Source organism: Furipterus horrens, unplaced genomic scaffold, assembly GCF_987537825.1.
Source record: "Furipterus horrens unplaced genomic scaffold, mFurHor1.1.pri manual_scaffold_9, whole genome shotgun sequence".
NCBI classification, from domain to species: Eukaryota; Metazoa; Chordata; class Mammalia; order Chiroptera; family Furipteridae; genus Furipterus; species Furipterus horrens.
This window is the reverse complement of record NW_028327179.1, coordinates 67,334,525-67,358,140: the sequence shown is the minus strand read 5'-3', so window position 1 is coordinate 67,358,140 and position 23,616 is coordinate 67,334,525. Positions and strand designations below refer to the sequence as shown.

General features: G+C 36.9%; 1 protein-coding gene and 1 pseudogene across 1 annotated transcript in view; one reads left to right on the top strand and one right to left on the bottom strand.

The window, feature by feature from the left end:
* Positions 1 to 23,616, bottom strand: part of FOXP2 (forkhead box P2) — a 370,651-nt gene that overhangs the window by 150,045 nt on the left and 196,990 nt on the right. The window lies entirely within an intron of this gene.
* Positions 21,111 to 23,103, top strand: LOC150001881 (non-POU domain-containing octamer-binding protein pseudogene; annotated as a pseudogene).

Genomic DNA, 23,616 nt, shown 5'->3' with positions numbered 1-23,616 from the left:
ATAATGAACACACAACAGCCCCAAACCTATGAGACACAGCAAAGCAGTCTTGAGAGGGAAGTTCATAGCAATACAGGCATATTTGAAAAGGATAGAAGAATCTCAAATAACAAATCTAGCCCTAAAGTTACAGGAACTGGAACAACAGCAACAAACAAAGCCTAGGGCAAGTAGAAGGAAGAAAATCATCAAGATCATAGCAGAATTAAATAACATAGAGACTAAACTAACAATTAAAGAGATGAACAAAAGTAGGAGCTGGTTCTTTGAAAAAATAAACAAAATTGACAAGCCTTTAGCCAGGTTCATCAAGAAAAAAAGAGAGAAGACCCAGATAAACAAAATTAGAAGTGAAAGAGGAGAAATCACGACTGATACCACAGAAATAAAAACAATAGTAATAAATTACCACAAACAACAGTATGGCAAGAAATTTGACAACCTAGAAGAAATGGACAAATATCTAAAAACATATAATCTTCCAAAACTGAATCAAGAAGAAGTAGAAAGTCTCAACAGACCAATAACAAAGAATGAAATTGAAACAGAAATCAAAAATCTCTCAGCACACAAAGGCCCCAGACCAGATGGAGAATTAAAAGAGAACATTTAGGGAAGAACTAATTTCTACCCTTCTCAAACTATCCCAAAAAATCCAAGCAGAGGGAAGACTCCCAAACTCTTCCTATGAAGCCAGTATTACTCTAATTCCAAAACCAAGTCAAGACACAACAAAGAAAGAAAACTACAGGCCAATATCACTGATGAACATAGATGCTAAAATCCTCAACAAAATATTGGAAAATAGGATCCAGCAACACATTAAAAAGATCATACACCATGATGAAGTGGAATTCATCCCAGGGATGCAAGAATGGTTTAATATTTGCAAATCAATAAATATATCACCTAAATAAAATGAAAGACAAAAATCACATGATCATGTCAATAGATGTAGATAAAGCATTTGATAAAGTACAACATCCATTTATGATGAAAACACTCAGTAAAATGGGAATAGAGGGAGCATACCTTAACATAATTATTGCTATACATGAAAAACCGGAAGCCAACATCATACTCAATGAACAAAATCTGAAAGCATTCCCCCTGAAATCAGGAACAGGACAAGGATGTCCACTCTCTCCACTCCTATTCAACATAGTGTTGGAAGTCCTAGCCACAGCAATCAGACAAGAAAAAGAAATAAAAGACTTTTACTCTGAAAATTACATAACGTTGAGGAAAGAAGGATGATACAAAGAAACAGAAGCAAATACCATGCTCTTGGATGGGAAGAATCAACATCATCAAAATGGCCATACTACCAAAAGTAATTTATAGATTCAATGCAATCCCTATTAAAATACCAATGACATATTTCACAGACCTAGAACAAATACTCCAAAATTTCATATGAAACCAAAAAAGACCCTGAATAGCCAAAGTAATCTTGAGACAGAAGAACACAGCAGGAGAAATCACAATACCAGACATCAAACTATACTGCAAAGCCACTGTGATCAAAACAGTCTGGTACTGGCATAAGAACAGACATATAGATCAATGGAACAGAATAGAGAGTCCGGAAATAAACCCAGAAACTAATATTTGATAAAGGGAGAAGGAACATACAATGGAGTGAGAAGCGCCTCTTCAACAAATGGTGCTGGGAGAACTGGACAGGACGTGCAAAAAAATGAAATTAGACCACCAATTTACACCGTACATGAGAATAAACTCAAGATGAATCAAAGACTTAAATGTAAGCCATGACACCATAAAAGTTCTAGAGGAAAACACAGGTAGAAAAATTTTAGATATTCCATGTAAGCATATCTTCACAGATACATCTCCTAAGGCAAGAGAAATAAAGGAACAAATAAACAAATGGGATTACATCAAACTAAAGAGTTTCTGCTGAGCAAAAGAAAACATTAGCAAGTTGAAAAGGAAACCAACCATATGAGAAAATAGATTTGCCAATGATACCTCAGACAAAGGACTGATCTTCATAAAGAGCTTATATGACTCAACATCAATAAAACAGACAACCCAATTAAAAAATGGGCAAAGGACCCGAACAAACACTTCTCCGAAGAGGACATACAGAAGGTCCATAAACACATGAAAAAATGCTCAACATCACTAGCCATCAGAGAGATGCAAATAAAAACCACAATGAGACACCACTTTACATCTGTCAGAATGGCCATCATCAACAAATCAACAAACAACAAGTGCTGGTGAGGATGTGGAGAAATGGGAACCCTTGTGCACTGTTGTTGGGAATACAGACTGGTGCATCCACTATGAAAAACAGTATGGAATTACCTCAAAAAATTAAAAATGGAACTGCATTTTGAACCAGTGATTCCACCGCTAGGATTATACCCCAGACATCCTAAAACCCTAATTCAAAAGAACTTATGCACCCCTATGTTCATAGCAGCACTGTTTACAATAGCTAAGTGCTGGAAAAAGCCTAAGTGCCCATCTGTAGATGAGTGGCTCCTAAAACTGTGCTACATTTACACAATGGAATACTTTGTAGCGGAGAGAAAGAAGGAACTCCTGCCATTTGCGACAACATGGATGGAACTAGAGAGAATTATGCTTAGTGAAATAAGCCAGGCAAAGAAAGAAAAATACCATATGATATCACGTAATACAGGAAACTAAAGAACATAAACAAATGAACTAAATAGGACAAGGAGCAGAATAACAGTTATTAGAGGTGAGGGGGGAGGGAGAGAAGGGGGATAAGTAAGTGAAGGGTTTAGTCAAAGAACATGGATAAATGACTCATAGACATGGACAACGGGGAGGGATATGATTGTGGGAGAAGGGGTGGGCTGGGTGAGGGAAAACAATGGGGAAAAAAATGGGACAACTGTTATTGAAAAACCAAAAAATAAAATAGAAAAAAAATTAAGCATTTACATGTGTTTCAAATCTAACAATGAAAAGCCCAAAACAATATACTGGAATGGACTTTCAACATTCATTTCTGAAGGAATCTATTTGTTAAATCTGAATCATTATAATTTTCTGTTAAAGCAATAAAGAGTAAGTCATTAAGTGTTGATAATAAGAATACTAGCTCTGGAGACAGTCTGGTGGGTTCAGATCATGACTCAGCACTTACTAGCAGTGTGATCTTGAGCAAGTTGCTTAGCTTCCTTTGGCCTCTCTCTTTACAGGAAGGGTGTAATAAGTAACACTATTATATGGTTATTAAATGCATTGACTTGTAAAGTACTTAGAATAGTGCTGCTACCCATATACTTAATGTTTACTAACTATAGGCTTAATATTTACTAGCTATCATTATTGTTTTATAACATTTATTTTTTTTAAATTAAAAATTAAAGTCCTGCAATGTGTAAAATGATATTACACACTGTAAAAGATGCAGAAATTCTGAAGACATTGTATTTGCATTCAACTAGCTTTCAGTCTGTCATTTTATTTCATGATATCAATAAAAATATCTTCCATGTGAATAAAAAGTAGTATTTTTTTCTCTTTAGAAACCTGGTGCAGCAAAGCAAAACTTAATATGAGTATGCTTGCACTTAATGACAAGGTAAAATGGCCTCTAAGAAAGAATATAGTTTTTTCAAAGATGATGAAGGTATATTTTTCATAGAAAGTAGGTATAATGTATTGACCTTTCCTTACAAATGAAAATGTTTTAAGTTATAATCAGTTTATTGAGGTTGGCTAAAATATATTCACATTTTTCTTTAACATTTTTGTAACTTAGGGTCACAGTAGTGTGGTAAAATCATATTCTGAATAAAACAGTGGCCTACGTTTTAAAGGTGCAAATATTTTAAAAAGTGTTCAGCTAGTCAAGAAGTACGGACACTCAATAATCTAAAACAAGAACAAAATCAAATGGTTGATTGACCTTTCAGCCACTCCAACTGTTTTATTTGTAGGTTTATTCAGCTGTTGGACCATTTATCACATCTGATGGAAATTGTTCCAGGGGCAGCGTTGCCAGGGATGTTCTCGAATGATATGTGTTGGCTTCACAAATTCAAACTACTTCATCCTTCCGCAGCCCATCTCTGAAACACAGACTAAGTGTTTCCTGGCTCTGACAGAAGAGGAAAAACATAAGAGAACTGATTCCTGGAAAACATGTCAAGTATTTCTTAAGACCAGTGTCTCAGAGTAGCTGGTGTACTATTTGGAGATAGTGAGAAGCAGGTACTGTGTATGCCAGAGGACCAGATTGGCATGAGTAAATGCCTGGAGGTTTTTCATTCTTCATTCTGAAAAAAAGTTAGCCCTGCCTTACTTCTTTCTGTGGCATAAACTCCAAAACCTTCATATGATATCACTTGGCAGAGAAGGAAAATGAAGCCCAGGGAGCTGAAGTTATTATACAAAAAGTAATAATTTTATGTATTTTTTAAAGCTGCTGTGCATCATATAACCTATTGTAAAATAATTACTGGGTGAGCTGTTATATAATTGCAGATTCAGATTTAAAAGATCTGAGAAAGATAGTTCAGGAATATGCATTTTAACAAGCATCTTGTTGATTGTGATCACACTTTGAGAAGTGTTGTTTTCCTTGTTCAGAATATTTGTGACAGGTGATTTTTCATTATTTATTCCATTATTCAGGCAGTCAACAATTTTTCAGCACCTACTATATGCTGTAAACTATATTAACCATGTGGCTATAAAAATGAATGAAAAATGTCCTTGCCTCCAAGGAGAGTGAGAAAAACAGCCTTGTAAACTAAGATGTAACAAACTAAGTGCTATTTTCAGGGGCTCCTAGGTTTTTGTTCTTTAACCCCTTTGGCAATCTGGTAAATGTAGAATAGCCTACTCAAAAAAAATTTAATTGCATAAAATAAAATATAAGGAATTAGAAAGGAAATGCATTTTCCTTTCTAATTTTCTAATTCTATATTTCAATAATTAAAGTCACATTTGTAAAGTATTACTAAATGTACTTTTTAATTAATGTATTAAGTGATAAGATATAGTGGCAGGTTTGATAACCACTATAATTTTGAAGTACCAATAATCATTAACAATATTTCTCAATATTGTTACCAACTGCAATGTTATATGAACATATCTTCATTAGTGATAATGTCATAGATACTGCTAGTACTACTGTGGTTTGTTACCTACATTCAAAATAGAAGAAAATATTGAGTCTTAATTAGAAGTAAATTTATACTACTTTTTCCTCCACTCACCTTAATAGACATCCTGAATTCTATGTGGATCCTTGATTAAGAGATACTATTTTAGAGACAAATTCATCATTGAAGAGGTAAAAAGTAGTTAGATCATAATGAATAAAGATATTTTCTAGCTGACTCCAAAATAATGAGTAGAAATTTACTATGAGGAAAAGCAGGAGAAAATTATGGGAGAATACAAATAATTTAGTGTTTTGCCTTAAGAAATGTGAAAATTTGTGTATGAGAGGAGTGTGGGATGGATGGAGAGAAGTGATGAGAAATAAGGCTGGAAAGATTAGGACTGTGAAAAGACCTACTTGTCAGATCAAGGGGATTTCTCTTATGTCCTAAGGTAAAGGGAAGTCATAGATTTACTTTTTAGAAAACAAGGGAAAAGCATGAGGGTATGTGTTATGTCTGAAACTGGGAAAGGTTTGTGGCTGGCAGCCTAAGATGCCCAAAGTTTCATCAGAGAGTAATTACAGCCAAATAAATAGCAATGAGAAAGAGAAAAGGATACACAATTTGAAGAGAGTCTAACTTTGAAGATTTGAAGACCACTTCAGTGACTGAGTGACCGAGTATAGGATAAGGGACATTGGGAGTAGACTGTGATATCACTAGCAAGATAAGAGGATGCAAGAAAAAAAATTTTAAGGAATAGAAGATAATTTGTTTCATTTGGAAATACTAAATTAGAAGTGACTACAGGACAAGTCAGGTAGATATTTCCAGAGGACATTTGAGAATACAAGCCTTAACTTCACTAGAAAGGCAAAACATACAGACCTGAGATCACCACCTTATGTGGCAGTAATCCTGCAGGGAGTGGATAAATTCTGTCATGAGATCAAAGGAGAGGTTCTCAACATATGTCATGTGTTAGCATCTCTTGGGAAGCTCTGAATAAACATTGATGCTGGGCTCCACCTCCCTGAGCTTCTGATTTAACTAGACTAGGGTAGAGCTCAGACACTGTTTTTTTTTTTGTTTGTTTGTTTGTTTTTAATGAGCACCCCAGGTAATGATAATGCACAGCCAGAGTTAGCTGATATAATTATTGAATAAAAAAACTTATGGACAGAGATAAGGAAAGCCATAAAAAGACAGAGAACAGATATGGTCAGAGAAGTAGTGTTAAAACTCTAAAATGTTTTTTGTAAGGGAACAGCAGGATGAGACTTAAATACAACTCTCTGACATTGTCACTGATATTCAATAGAATATATAATTTCAGAAGGGTAGCAGGGACAGAAACAGAACTATAGTATGTTGAAGAATAAATGAAAGTTGAATGTAAAAAATTCTTTCTGAAATTTTAATGATGAGGAGAAAGGGAGGGTTAGCAAGATTATCTGACATAAAACAAAAGTTGATATATAATTTTGATTTTTTGGTGTTTTTATTTATAAAGATGGGAAGGTATGGAAAAAATGGGAGACTGAAGGTACAGGAAAGCATATGCCACTTGAGAACACAAGGTAATTAATATAAAAGGTGAGCAGAAGCAGGTATCATGCATAGACAGAGAAATTGGCCTTGGAGATATCTTAGTGTGACACAAAAGAACATAATTAGAGATGCCAATATAAGTTTGTTTCAGGAGCAAAGATGAGAAAGGCAGAGAGGTCTTGCCTGGAGCTTCTAAATATTCTTCTAAAATGGGAGGTGAAGTCACTGAAAATAAAGGGACTAGATGTGAGGTAGGAGCTTTCAGTGTACAGGGAATGAAGGAAACTGGTGCCTGAAGAGAGTGAGGTGTTAAAGACCAATGAAGCAACTGCTAAAGAGTAAAGAAAGCTAAGCCAAAGTAGGAGACAATACTGCCTGATAATGTAATAATTTTCTAAAGGGATATTGAGTAGCTTGATTGGGAATAGCAGTAAGGAAAGCCATATATCAATAGTTTGGAGAATAGATGAACAAGTGCTGTAGTAGGTTGAGAAGATAACACAAAATAGCATTCCTAATGCCATAATTAATAATGGGATATAGCTCAGTCCAGAAGAACTGGAAGTGGGTGGAGGTGGTTGGTGGTGGTGTGCATGGAAAATAACAAGGGAAAATCATGCTTATGACTAAAGAGATTCCTTAGGTCCATTAGTTCAAATTGATTTTAAACACTCCATCGAAATTATGGAGATAATTAAAGATACTGATTAATAAATGTTTGGCCCTTGCCAGATCGCTCAGTTTGTTGCAGTGTCATCCTGTATGCCAAAGCGTTGTGGGTTTGAAACCAGTCAGGGCACATACCGGGGTTGCAGGTTCCCTAGTCAGTGAGAGTTTGGGGGGCAACCAATCGATGTTTCTCTCTCACATTGATGTTTCTTTCTCTTTCTCTCTCTCCATTCCTCTCTCTCTCTAAAAATCAATAAACGTATCCTTCGGTGAAGATTTTAAAAAATAATAAAATAAGTGTTTGTAATTATATGTTTGTTTTATTCATGCATTAGTGTAAATTTTTTTAAATAACATATATTTTCTTTTGGCAAACATGTGCTAAATTGATATGATTCATTGGTAACAAACTAAACATGAAAATCCAAATTTACAAAATTAAATTATTAGAGGTTATTTCCTTAATAGAATTATTTCATTAAAAATGTGGTTAAGATTGTGTTTATTTAAAAAGAAAGCCAACATTTACAAATAAATTTTATTTATTAATCTTTAAAAGCATATATATATATATACATATATATATAGTGCATAGATTGAGAGCTAATTCTATAATTTAGTAAATCTTTATATGCAAATGTGTTAGTTGGTGCTACTTTCCTATACTTCTCTTTGGTCTGTGTTTCTCAGATACAGGAAATCTGTTGATTTTTATCTACCCAGCATATATTTCTCTAATAGCACAAGTGTTTTCCTTTGGAACCCAGCAAGTCTATATTCTTTGAATGCGTTCCACTTTTTTTTTTTAAGTGTTATATCCATTTCTATAACTTGAAACCAAAGGTATAAAAAAACAAGACTATTTTAAAATATTTCAATCAATGGTCACACTGTCAAAATTAGGATTAAACTTTGATAGATTTTAAAATACATTTTGGAGCAAATTTTTGGGTATAAGCCACTTTTATAGAAAAAAACAAGGATAAGGCTGAAAAATCATGATCTTGGCCTCATTTTCTACTTTTGGCAAAGTAAGTAAAGTAAGAACAAATTGCTGTTGAAATTTAAGTCTTATAAATACATCATTTCTTCTCCTTGAAATGTCAGCTTATATGATCTGACTTTACATTCTACAAGCACAACTGAATATAAAAATGGCAAGATAAAACATTAGATTAAATTAAAAATATCAATCCAGTCACAGTTTATTACTGTATTGATTATTGATGGACATTGGCATCTTTTATTTTTACAATAACTTGTTTATATACTTGTTAATTTTTGCTTGTTCAACAGATTCTAAATTTAAGTTTATATTCATATATTTAAATAAATGCCAGATAAACATTAATAGAAAGCTCAGTGGTGATTATTATCTTAAACCATAGATATCTGGAGAATTTGAGATTTTAAAGTACTTAATATTAAGCAATTAAATCAACTGAAATTCCTAAAATAAGATTCAGTTCCCATTTCATGGTTATAAAGCACTGAAAAATTAACAAAGATTACAGAATATAGCAGTATCAAAGTCACATTTTTGCTTTGTTTTTAGTCAATCCTCTTCTTATTCACCTCAGAAAGCTATTATCATAATTGGTACTAATTGGTATCCTTGGTAGAAAATCAGCAGAGAATCCAAAAATAGAAAAGATATAGACACCTCTTACCCACAGAGCTCATCTGTTTAACAGCTGAGGCTGAGATCAAGGATGGGCAGATGACCTGGATGCTGTCTAAGAGAAGGATAAAACCTACCACTGTTCAATAACTAGGTAGGCAACTTGAATCTCCTGGGATATTAATTCGTATCTTTCTTGCACCTAAAGAAACCAAAAAGCAAAAGATGCCCATAGTGCTCCTTACATGTGGTGGTGTTATTATATTTTGAGAGGGAATGAAGGCAGCAGTCAACAGAAACACTTCTGGCATAAGGTACTCCTGCACAGTACTGGTGGACTGTTGTATTTTTGCTGAAGATTAAATAAGGAGCTGGATCTCTCATACATCTGAAGAGTGGAAGACAAAAATTTAAGTCAATAAATAAGTCAAAGTGGACAGATTTTATGTATAGGGTGGATTCTGCATATATTGGGGCTAGACAGAAATACCTTATGCTCACATAAGAATAACAGTTCTTCATTTTCTACTCTTCTTTTTTTACATTATAGTCAAAAGAAAATATATGTCTCTTGTACCCTGAAAAGGTTAAGTGAGATAATATAAGGTAAGAAATACACCATGCTAAAATGACAGTTCAACTCCATTTTTAATTTTGACTGCTGACTTCTTTTCAAGCCTCAACTTCCATTTCCCTTGTGACCCCATATTTAGACAGAAAGCTTGTGCATGTACCACCTCCTTTGCCACTGGAGGGAAATTTAAACCACCTACCTGCTCAATAGTTCTTTCCCCAAATGTCCCCACAGCCTCCTTAAAGACCTAATTTCCTTTATTTTCCCAAGCCAGCTTAGACCTGCTGTGCCCAGTCAGGTTACTGCAGGAGTCTGAAGTAATACAATTTTTATTTTGGTATGTAGTGTCATCAGCTTTGACATCTGAACCATATTTTGATGGAAGGTCCCTCTCACTTTTGCAGGGTATTACAGAACACTACTTACTAAAGAATTGGAATATAAAGCAGGACTCCTTAATCCAAAGAGTTTATAGGCAAATTGGGAAGACAGGCTACTTGTAATATAAGAACTATGACAGATGCATGCAGGTGTTATGAAAGCATGGAGGGGTAACTATGTGACAGACAAAGAAGAGAAAAGGACTTTAAACTAAGTCATAATGAATGGATATTAACCTACAAATGGGTGTGAAAGGGATAAAGTTGGAGAGCATTCAAGACAAAAGGAGGGCTGGAATGAAAAAGGCTTGAAGGTACCTGAACCCTTGCTGCTTTCAGAGAAACACAGTCCAGCAAGATCAGAGAAAAAGAGTGTTGGGGAAGACAGGGTGGTAGAGTGGAGAACAGGAAGAAAAGCAGAAGCCAGACCTTCAGGAGTCTCAGGCAACATGGCATTTATGTCCTTCAAATTTGTCATTATTATGTGTATACTACCTTCTTATTCTCTTGGAGAATTAAGTGAATGATCAAATACATAAAAGCATTTCTGTGGTACTTAATGTCATATTACTATAGTCATGAAGAACTATAGTAAATGCAGAAAGGCACAATATATACTTTTTAAAAATATATTTTATTGATTATGCTGTTACAGTTGTCCCAATTTCTTTTCCCTTTCTTCCTCTCCACACAGTGACCCCCCTCCCTCCAGTTGCCCATCCCTTAGTCCATGCCCATTGGTTGTGCATATAGTTCTTCTCAACATCTTCCTGTCTACTCCACTCTATACTTCTTAATTCATATACCATCTCCCTCCCTTTCCCCCCTTAACCCTCCCTGCTGACCTCCCCCCATAATGTTGCCCATACCTATAATTCTTTTCCCACGCTCATTGCCTACTTAGTTTGCCTTTGTTTTAGTTCCCTAGCTTCTGTTGTTGGTTGTTGTGATAGTTTTTATTTTAATGTTCATAGTTTTGATCCTCTTTCTCCTAAACAAGTCCCTTTAACATTTCATATAACAGTGGTTTGGATCTGATGAACTCCTTCAGTTTTACTTTGTCCTGGAAGCACTTTCTCTGCCCTTCTATTCTGAATGACAGCTTCACTGGACAGAGTAATTGTGGTTGTAGGTTTTTGCTTTTCATTATTTGGAATGTTTCTTGCCAGTCCCTTCTTGCCTGCAGAGTTTCTTTTGAGAAATCAGCTGATACTCTTATTGGGACACTTTTATACGGAATTCTCTTCTTTTCTCTTGCTGCTTTTAATATTCTCTCTTTATCCTTAATTTTTGACATTTTGATTATAATGTGTCTTGGTGTGGTTCTCCCTGGGTTCAGTTGTTTTGGAACTCTCTGTGCTTCCTGGACCTGTAAGTCTATTTCCCTCCCCAAGTTAGATAAGTTGTGCTTCATTATTTTTTCACATAATTTTTCAATTTCTAGTTCTTCTTCTTCACCGTCTGGCAACCCTATGATTTGGATGTTGGTCTGCTTACAGCTGTCCCGTAGGTTTCTGAGCCTCTCCTCATTTTTCTCACTTCTTGTTTCCTCTTTCTGCACTGGTTGACTGTTTGTTCCTTCCCTATGTTCCAATTTGTTGATTTGATCCCTGGTTTTCTTTCCCCCACCACTAGTTTTGTATGTGTTTTCATTCATTTCAGCATGACTGGCCCTCATTCCTTCCCTGTCTTAAGATCTGCTGTTATGTCTGTGAGCATTCATATAACCAAAGCTCTGAACTATGCCTCCCTCAGAAAGATTTCCTATCTGCTGATCCATTAGATTAGATATTTGTTGTCTGGTCAGTCGAGTCACTGGGATCTCTATTGTGATCTGTGCTATCTTGACAGTTTGTGTTTACTTTTGCTTCCTGGGCGGGGCTGTCACGTGTCCTATGCTATAGGGGGCGGAGCCCCATGCACTCATTACTCCCAGGTGACCCTTCTCACCACATTGTGGCGCTCTGTGTAGGGGCGGGTGTCCAAGATGGATTCTTGCTGTTCACTCTTTGCTGAGAGACTGGGAGCCTTCTCCTCTATCCTCATGTCCTCCAGCCCTCACAGTCCGAGGCAATGGGGGTCTGCCTCCTCTGACATTGGAATCACGAGCTGACAGGTTTGGTCTGCAGCCAGGGGTGCTCCCCAGGCTCTTCTCACCTCTCCTTAACTATGGATATCTGTGCTGACTGCTGTCCCACCACTGTCACCACAGCTGCTGCTGCCAGCACAGCTTGACCTCTCCACCCCGGCTTTGCCCCATCTACCCATCCGGACGAGCACCACTTTTTTATAACTTTATATATTATACTTCCATGTAGCTTTATTTTCTGGAACTTCTGGTTTTTTCTTGTTCTGCGGTAGTTGTATTACTTCTTAGTTGTGGAGGGAGACAGAGCGTGTCAATCTAGGCCTCCATCTTGGCTGGAAGTCCCACAATATTTTCTTTTAAATCTTCATGATGGCAAGAAATAACTTTATGTTTGCAGAAACTCACCCTCCTTTACCTTCCCATCAGTTTTTTTTTTTCTAGGACTTTGCATATGTTTTATTCCTTAATACTGTTTCCTTAGTACCTTAAGTATACTAGCAAATTTTAATATATTTAAAGCCCATTCAATATCAAAGTTCCACTTGGAAAATTCTGCTTACAGTAATACAGTGTACTAAAATTTAACTTCTCTGAATTGTATTGCCATTAAGATACAAAAATAAATTAAATTTTGTGTTATAAGTAAAAAAGTAAGAAAATAATTTAATGTGACATAGCAGTATATTTTCAACAGCAAGAATTTTTGTGGTAAACTAACTTGAAAAGTTTGGAAAATAGGAGAGCAAAAATTAGGGAAAAAACAGTTCAATTTTATAATATAAAACTAAGATAAATAAAATAAACATTTAACAATTTGGGGTTCAGGACAAAAAGAATGCTCGGTACTAGATTTAACTGTACAGTACCCATTTCTTTGCTATTTGGGGCATTCAGAATATAATTTCGTAGATGACATATTTTTCTTAATGTGATCTTCAGGCTATATATAATCAAAAATGCCTGGTTAAGATTAGTTCATAGTTCAGATGTTAAACTACATTTGCATGCAATTATTTCTAAAACAAATGCCAGTGTATGGAGTACATTGAAGTGGCTTTCAGGATGGCTGGCACAATGTATTAAACCAACTTCCATTCTCAGAATAATTCTATATTCTGAATATTTCAAATCAAGACAGTGAGCACAGAATCAACCTTAGATTTTTGACCTTGATGTATTGTCCAAAAATAGTATAGATATAGGGTTTAAGCCTAAGGAATGAGAGTAGGAATGAATATTTTAAAAGCAAAAGGATTTCTTGCTTAACATAAAAATAATATTTTGTGTATTAATTTCAGTAGTTGAAAAATAAAACTATGACAAAACAAGTTGAATTAATAATTTAATATGTGGAACAAAACAGATAGTAATAAAATGGATGTACTTTGTGGCCTTCAACTTATTTTAGGGTTTTTCTTCATAAAGAAATAAAAAGTATCCATAGAGTTATTAATTTATTGTTAGTAGAAATCTCACTTTAGTACTCCTGAAATGCATCTAACATCAGCCATATCAAAAATATCAAAAGCACTGAATGGTAAGACCAAAAAAGAAGCATTCATTGCTTTGCATATATGGTTTATGGCAGCTTCATAGAGTCACTAACACTAGATTTTCTTGGAGTTTATGGATTGATCAGGCCCTTTAATACATTTTGGTGATCTTTTGCATGAATATGTATTTTCAGATAAGGAGTTCATTAAATAAATGAAGACTGAAGATCCACTGACATATCTATTGTTATGTATCAAAACAAAACACTACCATACCTTCATTTGTCCAAATTCAGAAAGTACCACCATCTCTTTATTGTATGCTTTACTCCTTCGTGGGGAACAATTCAGATCATAGTCACACCTAGGAATTTATGAGGGGATTGGAGTCCGTGACAGTTTTTTCTGATCCCTGTGGGGGAAGCAACAGTAACTCTTGCATCAGCTACCTTTTATCTGCTCTTGGTCTCAGTAGCAGCTCCTTTTCTTGTCAATAATTATAAATAATATAGTCTTTAATAATAAATAGAGTTTGTAAGCTGCATACACAGAAACTTATCTTGTTGGCATTATTGGTTACGATTTATTTACTCCCTATCCACCTCTTCCGCCTCTTGACTATGATGTGAGGTAGGAGGAAACTTGGACAAATAGGATCTGTTATTAAAAAACATGACTCTTTCCAACCAAAATCTCTTACCATTCAATGAGAAAACATATATAATGCCAAGAAAACTACCAGTAGAGGTCCAGCACTGCCATTCACTTTTTCTTTCATATCAATAGATTATTTCACACATTGTTGGATGCAGATCTAACTTCATACTTAGTTCATTGTCTTCTCACTGTTGTTTCCTAACAGGTGGGATGATGAGGTATTAGAGAGAAGGGAATAAAGGGAGTCAGATTCACTCCAGTAGAACCTTCTAATGGAAGTGATAATAGAGACTCCCTCCACAAGAGAGACCTTTTTCATCCCCCAATCCCTTCCCTTGAGAACCACTGCTCTATTTTAACCACAAATTGACCTGTATTCTATACAATGAAGGCATTCAATAAAACGTAGTATTCACATTTTAATACTTTTCATCCTCCTTATTTCCCCAAAATGAAAAATTTGATATATTTGAACATCAATTTAGAGGCTATATGCTATTAGTGATTAATGGCAGAGTAAAAGTACAGAAATTGGAATCAGACTGAGTTGAATTCACATTCCGACTTACACTACCAGCTACATGACTTTGGATAATGCAATTTTCTGGAATGGGAAAGCATAAACAAGCACATTCCCAGGTTTACAAAGTAAGCATTGAAAATATAATAGTCAAGTGAAAATTTGTAAATACTTTAGGATCTTTCTTTTATCAGAGAAAAGTATGGGATTAATGGGGAAAGGAAAATGAGAAACGTGACTTCTGAAACATCTCTGATTTACTCAGCCTTCTTTTCACTGGCCTAGTCACCCATTAAGAAAAAAATGATGCAACAATACTTATCACTATAAGGCCTAGAAGACCAGCTAAGGACTAAAGCAAAGCCTTTTGTGGGCAGAGGCATCTGTATCATGACATGGAGTAAGTACAATATCATCACACAGATACATGAATAAACTAAGAGTAAAAGGCTGCTCTGTAATCACAAAACAATTCTAAATACCAAAATTTGGTTTTAAACATTTCCAATATTAAAATACAATAGAAGGTAACTATATCATGAGGTAATTTATTATTAAAATAAATATAATGCAACTTATTCTAAGAATATATTTCTTGAGAGCTTAGATCCATAAATATGGAAAGCTCAGTTGAGTTCTGAATTATAAAATATTCAAGGAGATCAAAAGCTGTCATAGTGGTAATCACTAAACACCACAGTAAAAAATAGTAACCCAGTGCCAGAATCAACTCAAACTTTCACAAAACCACCATGACTATATATATACATATACTAAAATAATACAGAATTGCTATTTTTATATATAAAAAGTTTACTGGAAGCAAATGTCAAATTTTAAAATTATGTTATTGTCTAATGGGAAGTATTCATTTCTAATCCAGGACCAAATTTCATTACCAATAGCTGCTCTCAAGAACAAAGCTAATTTACATTTAAAATAGGAGTACAGTCTACGCTTTAAAAGCACAATGGTAAACACATAATTTGACAACTGCATTAATATGAGTATTTGCATAATTTGTCTTCCACACCTGTTCTTAATTTGAAGCAGCTGCGGAACAAATCTCATCACACTAAACTCAATGAGTATGTGTATGTCCCAAATAGTAATGTATACATCTTATTTTTAAAATATATTTGTTTTTTAAATGTTTCCTGACTTTAAAATATTGGCGAGGTATTGTAGATGTCAAAATACTTATTTAGCTAATACTAATTAGAAGCATAGCCATTCTCGGCGGTGCAGATAGACTCTTAAGAAGCTACACCATCGTCTCTCGAGACGGACGGCTGCCGACGAATTAGAAGCATAAGCATAATATCAAATAATGCTATCCCTTACATTTCTGGCCTCCTCTGTTATTGACACATGGTTTTACTAATTTTTACTGATTTTCACCTGGAGTTACTTTTTTAAAATAGCATATTTTATTTACACAGAAAAAGATTAAGAAGAGTCATATCTAAGACACTTCAGAAAGAAAAATAACCAAGAATCAATAATAAACAGATTTTCGGTGTCAACCAAAATCTGCACACCATCTGGAATGTGTTTGCAGTATATGATAACAGTGGTATCTTTGGAATATCTTTTCTAAACTGGCTTCTGTTTATATTTCACCAAACACATATCTCAACTTAACGAGCAGAAATTTACTTTCATCTTCTAAGGGATCCAGCTTGTGTTTATGTGTATTCAAACATATATTCTGTGCCATTAGAAAGGAACTCAGTTTATTATTGTTACATATTCTTCTACTTCATGTGTTTAAGTCATTCAGCTAGGTTCTAACTGGTGGAATATAAAATACTGTTGTCTTCCTCTAATCTTCTATTATGAATAAAAAATTAATTTAGAGCTTTCAAAAGTCGTTATTCACTTCGCAAAAAATGAATGAGAGCATACACAGTAATAAATTTTAGCAAAAAACAAAACCTATTTGTTTATATGCTGTTGACTTCTGAATATGTAAACTTTTAAATGTCTGAATTCTTAGTTAAGTATATCAATCAGAATTCTATTTTTATGTGTTTTCATTATATAAAATATACTAAACATTTATTGCCATTTATATTTTTATTACATTTTCATGTGTATTATTTAGCAATTTTCACCACATAATAGAAACTGAGGCTCAGGTGAGTTAAGTGATCTTCCTGTTTTCATAAACTGTAACAATGTTATGGCCCAGGTATTCTGACACCAGATCTATAGTCCTTCCCATAATTCACGGATGTTGATTTGAATAAATAACAGCCATTATGATAAGTAAACAGGAGCAAACATTTTAATAATGGAATATTTTAAAGTTGTTTCTTTTCACATCAAAGTACCTGAAATATTTCAACTCATAAATTCAAATGTACTAGAAACCACTGTTTTGAAAGTGACCAAAATAAGAAAGAGAACTATTTTCTATTTGTTAATATATTGAAAATCTTTACAAGAACCAAGACTGGTTGCTCTAGGAGTATAAAAATAATTTTTATTACTATATAATTTAGGCAATAGAACCAAGTATAAGTGATTTTGAGAAAAGCAATTTTCACAGTTTTGACCTCTATATAATTATATTTCTACATATTCCTTATTTTACTCTTCTTTATTACAAACCTTATATATATAATTGAGCACACAAAAAGTACTCCAAATAGATAAGCTGGTATGTCATGGGGCATATGGAACATAATGAAATGAAAACTATATTTGTAAGTAATGAATATGTACATTGTATAATATTCTAACAACTTTTACTTTTTCTCTGAGTACCAGAATATTTTAATCTCAATAAATGAGTTAAAAATTTCCACAGTTTAAAATAATCTTGTTTCTTTTCATTTTTCTGTTAAGGCAAAACTAACTCATTAACAAAGTTAAAAGCTTTTTAACATGGGACAGGTAAAGAAAACTAACCTTTTCTAAATGTAAAGCTACTGAAAGGTGTATATTGGGTTGGTTAAAAAGTTTGTTTAGTTTTTTCCATGAAACAAAAGCCATATTTTTCATTTTCACCAATAACTTGATTGATTTGAATATTTGAGTTTGTTGGCTACCTCCTGCTATTGAACAGTGGGTAGAGGCCAGAGGTGCTGCCATACATCTTCCAATGCATAACATAGCCCCACACCAAGGAATTATTCGGCCAAAATGTCAATAGTACCAAGAAACTTCTCAAACCACTTCTGACACATTATGTCACTCACAGCACCTTCTCCATACACTACACAAATATTTTTTGTGTGTTTCAGTTGCATTTTACCTTTCTTGAAATAATAAAGTATAATGTGCCAGAAATGTTGCATATTTTCTTCTATCTTCAATATTAAAATGAATGCATAAAAAATTAACCAATTGTGATAATTTTTTATTTTTAATATGCTTTATTGATTATGCTGTTACAGTTGTCCCAATTTCTTTTCCCTTTGTCCCCATCCACCTAGTGACATCCCTCCCTCCAGCTGTCCACCTCGTCTTAGTCCATGCCCATCGGTTGTGCATGGACTATCTACTCAACACCTTCCTATCTACTCCACTCCCTCCTACTATGCTTCCTAATTCCTGTACCATCTCCCTCCCTTTCCCCCCATCCGCCTCCCTGCTGACATCCTCCCACAATGTTCCCCATACCTATAATTATTTTTCCACTCCCGTTGCCTACTTAGTTTGCCTTTGTTTCAGTTCCCTAGCTTCTGTTGTTGGTTGTTGTGATACAGCTTTCATTTTAATGTTCATAGTTTTGATCCTCTTTCTCCTAAACAAGTCCCTTTAACATTTCATATAACAGTGGTTTGGACCTGATGAACTCCTTCAGTTTTACTTTGTCCTGGAAGCACTTTCTCTGCCCTTCTATTCTGAATGACAGCTTCACTGGGTAGAGTAATTATGAGTTTAGGTTTTTGCTTTTCATTACTTAGAATATTTCTTGCCAGTCCCTTCTTGACTGCAGAGTTTCTTTTGAGAAATCAGCTGACAGTCTTATTGGGACCCCTTTGTATGTAATTCTCTTCTTCTCTCTTGCTGCTTTTAAGATTCTCTCTTTATCCTTAATTTTTGACATTTTGATTATAATATGTCTTGGCATGGTTCTTCCTGGGTCCAGTTGTTTTGGAACTCTGTGCTTCCTGGATCTGTAAGTCTATTTCCTCCCCGAAGTTAGGGAAGTTCTGCTTCAATATTTTATCACATAATTTTTCAATTTCTAGTTCTTCTTCACCATCTGGCAACCCTATGATTCAGATGTTGGCCCGTTTATAGCTGTCCAATAAGTTTCTGAGACTCTCCTCATTTTCCTCACTTCTTCATTCCTCTTTCTGCACTGGTTGTTTGTTCCTTCCCTATGTTCCAGTTTGTTGATTTGACCCCTGTTTTCTTGCTCTCACTACTAGTTTCATATGTTCTTGTTCATTTCAGCAGGACTAGCCTTCATTCCTTCTCCGTGTTGTTTAAGATCTGCTCTTAGGTCTGTAAGCACTTTTATAAGCAAAACTCTGAACTGTTCCTCAGAAAGATTTTCTATCTGCTGCTTCATTAAATTAGAAATTTGCTGTCTGGTCAGCTGCATCGCTGGGATCTCTATCATGACCTGTGCCTTCCTGAACAGTTTTGTGTTTACCTTTGCTTCCTGGACAGGGCTGTCACACCTCTTACACTATAGGGGGTGGAGCCCTTTGCACTTGTCGCAACCGGGCATTTTCTGCGAGGGTGAAGGTCCAAGATGAATTCCTGCCGTTCAATCTCCACTGAGAGACCGGGAGCCTCCTCCTCCATACTCACCCCCACCAGGCTTCACAGTCCAAGGCAATCTGGGTCTGCCTTCCCCAGCTTCGGAATCGCAAGCTGACAGGTATGGTCTGCAGCCAGGGGTGCTCCCCAGGTGCTTCTCACCTCCCCTTAGATATGGGTGTCTGTGCTTACCACTGTCCTGCCACCATCACTGCTGCTGCCATGGACAACACAGCTTGACCTCTCCTCCCTGACTTCACCCCTCCTACCTATCTGGATGAGCACCACTTCTTTATAACTTCATACGCTGGACTTCCACTTATTTTCTGGTACTTCTGGTTATTGCTGGTTTTGCGGTAGTTGTATTTCTTCTTAGTTGTGGAGGGAGACGGAGCATGTCAGTCGAGGCCAGGAGTCTCCTGTCTTTGTTTGCTTCCATGTCCCAGGGAGAGCTGTCACTCCTACTATGTTGTAAGGGGCGGAGCCTTAGGTATTCATCAGTAATGGGTGACATGTTTCACCACATTGTGGCACTGTATGTGGGGGAGGGGTCTGAGAAGGAACAATGCTGCTTGCCCAGCACTTGCCCCTTCTCCAGGCACTTCTCTCACCTCTGCACCAGACTGGCGCCTCTCTAGCTGCTGCCCTGGCCGTTGTTCCCAGAGTGGATGGGTCTGTGGATGTTCTAGGACTGTGGGGGCCTTTTAAACAAGTGGACTCTGCTGAGACCGGCAGTTTCTGCCTCTGTCTCAACCCCCACTGGTTTGCACAGTCAAAATCAATGAGGCTTGATTTTCTCCAGAGCTGGGACAGTGAGCTGCTCCAGTGAGGAGCTGGGAACAATCCCCAGGTGTCCCTCCTGACTTTTTCAAATGCGCAACTGCACTTTCCACTGGCCCGCTGCTCTTGCCACTGCTGCCACCACCACGCTGTGTCCTCTCCGCCTGGGCTCCACCCCTCCTACCTGTCTGGATGAGTATTTCTTCTTTATATCCTTGTTTGGTGGACTTCCATGCACTTTAGATTTTCTGGAACTTCTGGTTGTTTCTAGTTTTGAGGTAGTTGTATGCCTTCTTAGTTGTGGAGGGAGATGCAGCATGTCTGTCTATGCCTCCATCTTGGCCCGAAGTCCTGTGATAACTTTTTTAAAGTGCATGGTGATATAACAACTGTCACAATGCAATCTGACAAAATTGTTTTGAACGTAGTTAAACACAGATAAACACTATTAGAGACATCATATTGAAAAAACTAAATGAACTTTTTGGCCAACCGAATACTTTTGCTAAAAATAAAGCATCAAGATAATACATTTTTAGAGTTAGAGAAGGAGTCAAATCTTTTTGGGTGACAGAAAAAGAAAATGAGGCTAACCAAGTGAACTGCTGTTCCCAAACTCATACAGTTAGTAAGTGAGTGGTAGAATCAGTCTTTGAACTCAAAGCCTCTCCCATACACTATAGAGTCTGACCTCTTACTTTTATTACAAAGAATAAACCCAAACACTAACAGGCAATTTACAACATGTGCATGCTTTTCTATGGTCCGAAATTAAGTTATACACAAATGAATGGGTATACAGATGAATCTTCAGTTTTAAAGGAACTATAAAATATAAAACAACCGCGCGTTCTTTTCTTGGGATGGTAGAGGTCGTGTAGCATCGCCGTTACTCTGAGAAGAGAACAGTCTGTAGAGGGGTTCAAAAATGCAGAGCAATAAGACGTTTAACTTGGAGAAGCAAAACCATGCTCCAAGGAAGCATCATCAGCATCACCACCAGCCGCAACAGCCACAGCAGCCCCAGCAGCAGCAGCAGCAGCAGCAGCCACTGCCACCAATCCCTGCAAACGGGCAGCAAGCCTGCAGCCAAAATGAAGGCTTGACTATTGACCTGAAGAATTTTAGAAAACCAGGAGAGAAGACCTTCACCCAACGTAGCCAGCTCTTTGTGGGCAACCTGCCTCCTGACGTCACGGAGGAGGAACTGAGGAAACTATTTGAGAAATATGGGAAGGCGGGCAAAGTCTTCATTCATAAGGATAAGGGCTTTGGCTTTATCCGCTTGGAAACAAGAATCCTAGCGGAGATTGCTAAAGTGGAGCTGGACAACATGCCACTCCGCGGAAAGCAGCTGCGTGTGCGCTTTGCCTGGCATAGTGCATCCCTTACTGTTAGAAACCTTCCTCAGTATGTGTCCAATGAACTGCTGGAGGAAGGCTTTTCTGTGTTCGGCCAGGTGGAGAGGGCCGTAATCATAGTGGATGATCGAGGAAGGCCCTCAGGAAAAGGCATTGTTGAATTCTCAGGGAAGCCAGCTGCTCGGAAAGCTCTGGACAGATGCAGTGAAGGCTCCTTCCTGCTAACTACTTTTCCTCGGCCTGTGACTGTGGAGCCTATGGACCAGTTAGATGATGAAGAGGGACTTCCAGAGAAGCTGGTTATAAAGAATCAGCAATTTCACAAGGAGCGGGAGCAGCCACCAAGATTTGCACAGCCTGGCTCCTTTGAGTATGAGTATGCCATGCGCTGGAAGGCACTCATTGAGATGGAGAAACAGCAGCAGGACCAAGTGGACTGCAACATCAAGGAAGCTCGCGAGAAGCTGGAGATGGAGATGGAGGCTGCTTGCCATGAGCACCAGGTCATGCTCATGAGGCAGGATTTGATGAGGCGTCAGGAAGAACTTCAGAGAATGGAAGAGCTGCACAACCAAGAAGTGCAAAAACGAAAGCAGCTGGAGCTCAGGTAGAAGGAGGAGCACAGGCGCCCTGAGGAAGAGATGCAGCGACAGCAGGAACGATTCAAGGGAACCTTCCCTGATGCGAGAGAGCAGGAGATACAGATGGACCAGATGGCTATGGGAGGTGCTATGGGCATAAACAACAGAGGTGCCATGCCCCCTGCTCCTGTGCCTGCTGGCACCCCAGCTCCTCCAGGACCTGCCACTATGATGCCAGATGGAACCTTGGGATTGACCCCACCAACTACCGAACGCTTCGGCCAGGCTGCTGCAATGGAAGGAATAGGGGCAATTGGTGGAACCCCGCCTGCATTCAGCCGTGCAGCTCCTGGAGCTGAATTTTCTCCCAACAAACGTCGCCGATACTAATAAAATTGCATTGTCTAGTTTCCCAAAACCCTTAAAAGAAGGACCCTTTTTGGACTAGCCAGAATTCTATCCTGGAAAAGTGTTAGGGATTCTTCCCAATAGTTAGGTCTTCCCTGCTTGTACTACTCTAGGGAGTATGCTGGAGCCAGAGGGCAAGGGAGGGGCGATATTTAACTAAGGAGTTTTGTGTGAAATATCATTTAATCATATCTGTGTGGTGCATTCCTGAAGTTTCATGTGATTATTGAGGGCCTGGGAGGGAGGGAACAATGACAAAGCGGATCCAGTTAGAGCCCCCATTAATCTTGATCATTCCATTCTTTGTTTATTCTGTTCTATTTGCTTTCTCATTCTTAAATCCCCCAACCCCAGAGACACTGCCACAAGTACCACAAAAACCACAAGCATCCCCTGATGACCTTAGGCCCATCACTCAATTCACTCCCAGGTGGGAATTCAGGCAAAAGTCCACAGAGGCCACAGATAACATACATACGGTTCTGTTATATCCCATATATTATCCCTTCATGTCCTAAGGAAGACATTTTCTCTTAGAAATTTTCATTTTAGTATATCTTTTAAGATCTTGTGTTAACTTGCCTCCATCTTTTTCTTGGGTAAGGGCAACCCAGGAATGGCCCTTCTGTGTCTGATGTTGCTGTTCACAGCTTGATAGGCCTAGTACAATCTTGGGAACAGGGTTGCTGTACAATGAATGTCAGACAGTAGCTCTTAGCCTTGCCTATCCTAGGTAGTAAGGCTGTGCTTTTTTAATTTTTAATTGGTGTACCATGTTTGATTCGTCCTTGATACCTCTGGAGTTTTTTTCTGGAAAAATGGAGCAGCATCGAGTTATTAAAATACATTTTAAGCCTTTAAAAAAAAATATATATATATAACAGCATTAATTCTAGGTTGTTGTATGATGCCACATGAATGCACACATAAATGCAGGTAAATACACACATATGTGTGTGTTAACCGGATTACTAGGACATTGAAATTCAGGTGAATTTTAATTATTTATATATTTCTAAATTGCCTGAATTATTTTGCAAGCACACATTGTTTTGTTTATCACTAAAAATTAGGTTACCTGTGA